At 34.1% G+C, this 7,182-nt stretch overlaps 1 pseudogene; it reads left to right on the top strand.

Moving 5' to 3' along the window:
- Positions 1 to 3,952: 3,952 nt before the first annotated feature.
- Positions 3,953 to 6,870, top strand: LOC107879163 (annotated as a pseudogene).
- The last annotated feature ends 312 nt before the right edge of the window (positions 6,871 to 7,182 follow it).

Below are 7,182 nucleotides of genomic sequence, written 5' to 3'. Positions count from 1 at the left end.
GTGAATAACTTTATTCTCCTTGCATGTTCTCACCAAAATTGCATGAGTGGTAACAACATTAGATGTCCATGTAAAAAATGTTGCAACATTAAATACAAGGATGTTGAAATGATTAGATATCACCTTCTTCATGATGGATTTCTTTAGGACTATTTTGTTTGGAAACATCAAGGGGAAGCAAATCTGATAGGTGAGATTTTTTTTGATAATGATTTGATCAATGGTGCTCAACTTGAATTGGGATATGATAATCCATATCAACAAATGATTTTGGATACTGTTGGTCCCAGCTTTAACCATGGTTACAACAATATTAAATCTGGACCATCTCATCTGTATGAACCTTCAATTGAGGAGGAACATGAAACTTCAATGGGGGAGGAGCCTAATTTAGAGTACCAAAAATTTTATGAATTGTTGCACTCTGCTGATGCAAAATTGTATCCTGGTTCTTTCCTCTCTCAACTTGCAATAATCTCTCGAATGTTAAATATTAAGATGGAAAATAATATATCACAGAGGGGTTTTAACCAAATAATGCAATTGTTTAAAGAGTTTTTATCGGAAGATAACCTATTAGTTGATAGTTATTATCAGACTAAGAATCTAGTACGTAGCTTAGGTTTACCGGTTGAAAAGATTGATTGTTGTGAATCGGGTTGTATGTTGTATTAGGAAGACCATGAACATATTACCTCTTGTAAATTTTGTGGAAAAGAGAGGTATAAGCGTCGAGTTGGATCTTGTAAGAGGAAATTGGTCATTTACAAAAGGATGTATTATTTTCCTTTGATTCCTAGATTGAAGAGATTATATGCATCCCATACTACAACAGCTGGCATGACATGGCATCATGAACATATAAAAGAGGATGGAGTAATGCGTCATCCATCATACTCTGAAACTTGGAAGAACTTCAATGAGAGTCATCCTTTTTTTACCGATGAACCAAGAAATATTAGGTTGGGGTTATGTACTGATGGTTTCCAACCATTCAGTCCGTCTGGGAGAAAATATTTGTCATGGCCACTAATTGTAACTCAATACAATTTACCTCCAGGGATGTACGTGAAAGAGGCTTATATGTTCTTAACTGTCATTGTTCCTGGGCCAAATAATCCCAAACATAAAATTGATGTTTATCTGCAGCCTCTAATAAAGAAATTGATGTTGTTGTGGGAGACAGGTGTAGAAGCATTTGATATCTCCAAAAAAATAAAATTTTCAATTAAGGGCAGCTTTGATGTGGACAATCAATGACTTTTCAGCATATTTTATGTTATCAGGATGGAGTATTGCAGGTAAGTTTGCTTGTCCTTATTGTATGGAGGAAACACAATCCTTTAGATTATAGCATGGTCGAAAAACATCATGGTTTGACTGTCACAGAATGTTCCTTAACCAATATCATCCATTTGGGAGAGATCGTAAAAATTTTCTTAAAGGTTGAACTATCAAAAGATCACCACCAACCTACAGAACTGGAGAAGACATATTAAATCAAATTTGTGATTTGGGAATAAGAAAAGTAACAGAGTTAGATGCAAAAGAAGTTAATCAACGAATATGTAGTTCTTGTAGATGGAAAAAGTGAAGCATATTTTGGGATTTACCTTATTAGAGTTCTAACATAATTCGACATAACCTCGATGTCATTCATATTGAGAAAAATTTCTCTGATAATGTATTTAATACAGTCCTCAATATTGATAAGAAAACCAAAGACAATTCGCAAGCTCATCTAGATATGGTCAATTACTGTGATCGACCTCAATTGGCAAATGATGTTTTTGGAAAATATCCCAAAGTTGTATATACAATAGACAAGGAAGCAAACACAATCTTGTTTAATTGGGTGAAAGGCTTAAAATTTTCAGACGGGTATGTTTCAAATTTGGGTAGATGCCCAGACACATCTGTGAAAAGGTTATTTGGCATGAAGAGTCATGATTGTCATGTGTTCATGGAATGATTGATGCCTATTTTTTTTTGTGAACTACTTCCAAATAATGTATGGCAGGCACTTATAGAATTGAGCTTATTCTTTAAAGATCTTACATCGACTACTCTTCGAGTGGATGAAATGGAGAAATTACAGGGAGATATTCCACAAATCTTGTGCAACTTAGGATGTATTTTCCCTCCTGGGTTCTTTGACTCAATGGAACATCTGCCTGTACACCTTTCATATGAAGCAAAGATTGTTGGACCTGTACAATATCGATGGATGTATCCTTTTGAAAGGTAATGCAAAAATTCAAGTTTAACTTGTGAGAATAATGTTGTTATTTACTTTTCAAATATGATGGTTTATCCATTTTTCTATTTAGGTATCTTGGAAGTCTTAAAAGAATGATTGGGAATAAAGCAAGTGTTAAGGGTTCTATATGTGAAGCTTGCTTGATGACAGAGTCAACACTATTGTTTTCTCATTATTTTGAACCATATGTCATGACACGCAATCATAATGTGGATCGAAATGATGATGGTGGTATTGTGGAAGAAGTTGAAGGAAATTTATCAATATTCACCCATCCCGGAGATTATGGGGAGAATAAAAAAAGAGGAATCTAACTCTTCAGGAAATCAACGCTGCCCAAACTTACATTTTGCTAAATTGTGAAGAGGTTGAGCCATATGTGAGGTAACAAAGTTAGTTGTATCAACTTAATTTTATAAGCATATTCATAAATCATGACTTGAAATTGAAATCTTTTTTCTTTAAATGAAGTATGTTTGTGCAACGTTTGCAAGAAGAATTTCCAAATGTCTCTCAAGATCAAATAAATGAGAGCCATGAAGCAAATTTCTCTATATGGTTCAAGCAATATGTAAGGCTTTAAGATCTTTTATACAATTATACACTTAAATTAACTTATGAAATTGAACTAAATTTTATAATCTTCTAAATAGGTCCGGCTCAATCATATTGAGAATGAATTCCTATGTAGTCTTGCTTGTGGACCATTGATAGGCGCTACATCTCATTCGTTGTATTTTGTTAATGGATACAAGTTTCATACGGATTTTCATGGTAGCGCAAGATCAACAATGAATAGTGGAGTTTATATTTCAGATCTAACTTTTGGTGATTTCTACGGGAAGATAAAAGAGATTATAGAAGTGGAATACCGCAAAACACCTTTAAAGCAAACTGTACTATTCAAATGTGAATGGTTTGACCCAACTATGGATGTTAGCATTAAAAATCATAATCATTATAAATTGGTTGATATTAACCATCGTCGCCGATATAAAAAATATGAACCTTTTATTCTGGTAATGCAAGCAACTCAAGTGTGTTATGTGTCTTATCCTAGCAAGAAAAAGGACAAGGATGATTGGGTATCTGTATTGAAGATCAAACCTCAAAATGTTTTTGAATTACCCGATAAGGAAATTGAGATAGTTGCAGAACTAAATATTCCATTTCAAGTTGAAGAAGTTCAAGTCTACGAGATAGACATGAATGTTGCCACAGATAAAAGCATACACTTACAAGATGCAAATGGTGGCTTAATTGAAATGGATGAAGTCACTGATGATGGTTTATTACAAGAACATCATGACAACCAATAGGATACTACAGAAGAAGAGTATGAAACTGGGGAAATTGAGGAAGATAAAGAGGGAGATTTGGAAGAAGACACAGATAGCGATTAGTGCTTGATAAAAAATATGCTATTGTATGTTGTTTTTATTTTGTGAGCAGCCATTTTGTCGAACTAGTATTATTTTCTTTGTCTTATTGTTTACACAAAACCTGTTGCTTCAACTGGTTTTATGCTCTACTTCTCAATTTTTGACTCTTTCATTTCTCATTCATTTTTTTAGGCTGCAACTGTGTTTTTACATTTTCTAACACCTTATCTATATATTGTTGTTTGCTTCTCTTGGTATTATTAATTTTGCATATTATTTCCACTTTAACTAATATAGGTTTTTTATAGATATGGCTAGAGGTCGAGGTCGCAAAAGCACAGGGCGTGGAGGCAAGTCTGCAGTTAGGAGTAATAATGATGTTACTACAAACATACCTACTGTTCCCACTCCTGCTATTGTTACTTCTCAAGCTGATGTCATACGTGGTCAAAATAATACAAATCAAGTTCAACCATTGATTCCTCAAATTAGATCAACGGTTCAAACTTCTAGTAATGGTAGAAACCATACAACTCCTGAATCATCTCTGACTACTCTAAATCATATCAACAGAACAAGAGAAGGTACATCTACTCTAAGGAACCAAATAGGTTAGCGTCTTACCCAATAAATTTCATCCTTGAAAATGGCTGAACATAATCAACTTCTGGTCTGCTTTCTGTCTACACATATATATATATATTTTATTTTTTTCTGGTTGATAATCTATTGTTGGTTCTTCATTTGAGAGTTCGTGTGGACAAAATTACAATGGGAGTATTCTGTAGCATTTTGGTGGTTCTGTTGGTATTTCATGATCTGTTGGTGGTTCTTGTTGTGAGTATTTTGGTGATTCTGTTGGTGGTTTTTGTTCTGTTGTTGGTTCTTCATTTGGGAGGAGTTCTTATGAGAAGAATTACAATGGGAGTATTTTGTTGTATTTTGGTGGTTCTGTTGGTGATTTTTGATCTGTTGGTGGTTCTTGTTGTGAGTATTTTAGTGGTTCTTATTATGTTGGTGGTTCTTGATCTGTTCTTGGTTCTTGTTGTGAGTATTCCAATGTTACATGGGATTCTAGAATGACACTGAGGTATGTTGCTCTGAGGTATTTTATTGGATAGGATTTCAAAATTAGAATATTATATGATGTTGTGACTTTTTGTGCAAAATTTGCATCTTCTTTCCACTTTAACTAATATAATTTTTTTAATAGATATGACTCGAGGAAGAGGTATAGGTCGAGGAAGCATAGGGCGTGCGAGCAAGTCAGCAGCTAGGACTAATATGCCTGTTCGTACTACAAACATGCCTACTATTCCCACTCCTACAGTTGTGCCACAAACAGCTGGTGGCGTAGGTGCTCCAACTTCTAATCATGGTAGTACGTCTCCTACTACTCCAAATAAGACCAACCCAACAACTGTAGGTACGTCTTCACAAACCAACCAAGTAGGTGAGGATATATCTCGTAACAACACAAATGGAGAAAGTAATTTCAGTCGGAGCCATGTGCGGACCCTTGTTACTATAACTTCTGCAGGGTTAGTCCATTTTTTGTCTGTTATTATTATATATTAGTTTTTATTTATAGTAACCTCTAAATAATGTCTTCACATTGATACAGATTGCAACCTTCTAAAGCATGCTCTAATAGGATACACGAGTCTTTCAAAAGTGAACTTGATCACAATGGAGTTAATTGGAAAGGTGTCTCATGTGACATAAAACATAGCTATTTTGGGGAACTCAAGGTATACATCTTCATCATAATTGATTTTGTAAAGTGTACTCATTTTTATAAATACAATATTAATGTGTTATCTTGGAAATTTATTTTAGAAACACTTCTATTGGGATTCTTCCAATACTGATGCTACAGTAAAGAAACACTGGCAGAGTAACGCAGCAACTGTGTATAGAAATTTTATTGCTAAAATCAAAGAGAAATGGATTAGGCAAGATTTTATACATGAAGATGTCTGGGAAAGTTGGCAGCGACTTTGGGCAGATCCAAAGTGTGTTGAAAAGTCTAAAATAAATGCACAGAACGTCGTGGAGGCAAAGAAGTCGCTACTGGAACTCACATGGGAGGATCTATCTCAATTGGAGAGTACCGAAAGAGACTTGTAAGTATATGTTTCAAGTATTAAACTGTAATTTGTTGTGAGACAGTCTAAACTTAGTTCAACGTTATGCTATTATTGCGTTTCTGTTTACTGTTTATCTCAAATTTTGATCACTTCTCACTGTTTTTGTCTCCTCTGTTGTATTTGGTATGTTGTGTTCCGTTGTTGTCTTGTAACCTGAAAAACGGAAATGTAAACTGTGCTTATATGTCGCAGGGTGGCATATTACTGAGGATTCGTATATTTACATGTTCTTCGAGATGTATTGGGTAGAATCAAGACCTTATGATTCTGGAAATTACTTGTCTGTTTTATGTGATTGGTATTCATCTTATATAACCTTCACACTGGAATTTGACTGGAAATTTTCAAATGTTCATTATTAGCATATGTTCTCAATAATTTTGATGTAATGAAATTCAACAATCTCTTTCCAGTCATTACTTAGTAAGAACAATGTAAATTGGATAACATAGTTCTGACCATGCGACTAATAATATTTACCTAAAAACCAACTACGTTCCACTTGAATTATGGCTTTACAAACACTTCTGGATTACATGAAATGTTCCAGCAGTTTTGTTCTAGTACAATGCTAAACACTTTTTTTACAGGCTGCTAAAATGGGTCGAGATCCGACACCAAATGAGTTACATTTGCATGTTCACACACATGGTCATGATGGAAAATCTTTCGTTGATGAACATTCTCGAATCATCCATGTAAGATTAAATCTTAATGTAGTAGTTTAGTTAATTCTTATTTTTTTAGTTTAAAGTACTTTTTGGTATCTAATCATTAGTAAGTACAATTCGTTATAATTTGACTTCCACTATTACAGGAAAGATTTGAAGTAATATTATGAGAAAAAACATTATCAGAATCTGTTATTGATCAAATTAAATCATATTACCAAGCTGCTGGAGAAGAAAAGAAGCGAAGAGTATTTGGTCTTGGATCTAAAGCCAAAGGCTACTACGACCAAACTCTGTGTATTTCCTATGGAAAGACTTCATCTTCAGCTTCACATGAATCGGTACCAGCTGCAGATTCGAATTTGGATGAGTTTGTGAAGCGATTGATTCCCACACTTAAAAATTAATTTTTTTCTATTGTCATTGAAAAGGTACAGAAGTTGGTTTCTTTACGATCAGTTTTCACACCTTTAGACGATCTTGATTACTTAAATGATGATTGCAATGATCTTGATCAGTTGTGATACTTTTGACGATCAGTGCATTGGTTTTTTATGGTCTATTTTGTTGGTTTTTGATGGTCTATTTTGTTGAAATGTTTAAAATTGTGCAATAAAAAATTACACTTGATGAATGTAGGTATTGAGGATGTTTTGGACACACTTATGTGTTTAGATGTTGCTATGTTTGGTATTGAGGATGTTTAGACTTTTCTATCT

The sequence above is a fragment of the Capsicum annuum genome, chromosome 8 (genome assembly GCF_002878395.1).
Source record: "Capsicum annuum cultivar UCD-10X-F1 chromosome 8, UCD10Xv1.1, whole genome shotgun sequence".
Lineage (NCBI taxonomy): Eukaryota > Viridiplantae > Streptophyta > Magnoliopsida > Solanales > Solanaceae > Capsicum > Capsicum annuum.
The sequence above is the reverse complement of the archived record's forward strand: the minus strand, read 5'-3'. Positions and strand labels throughout refer to the sequence as shown.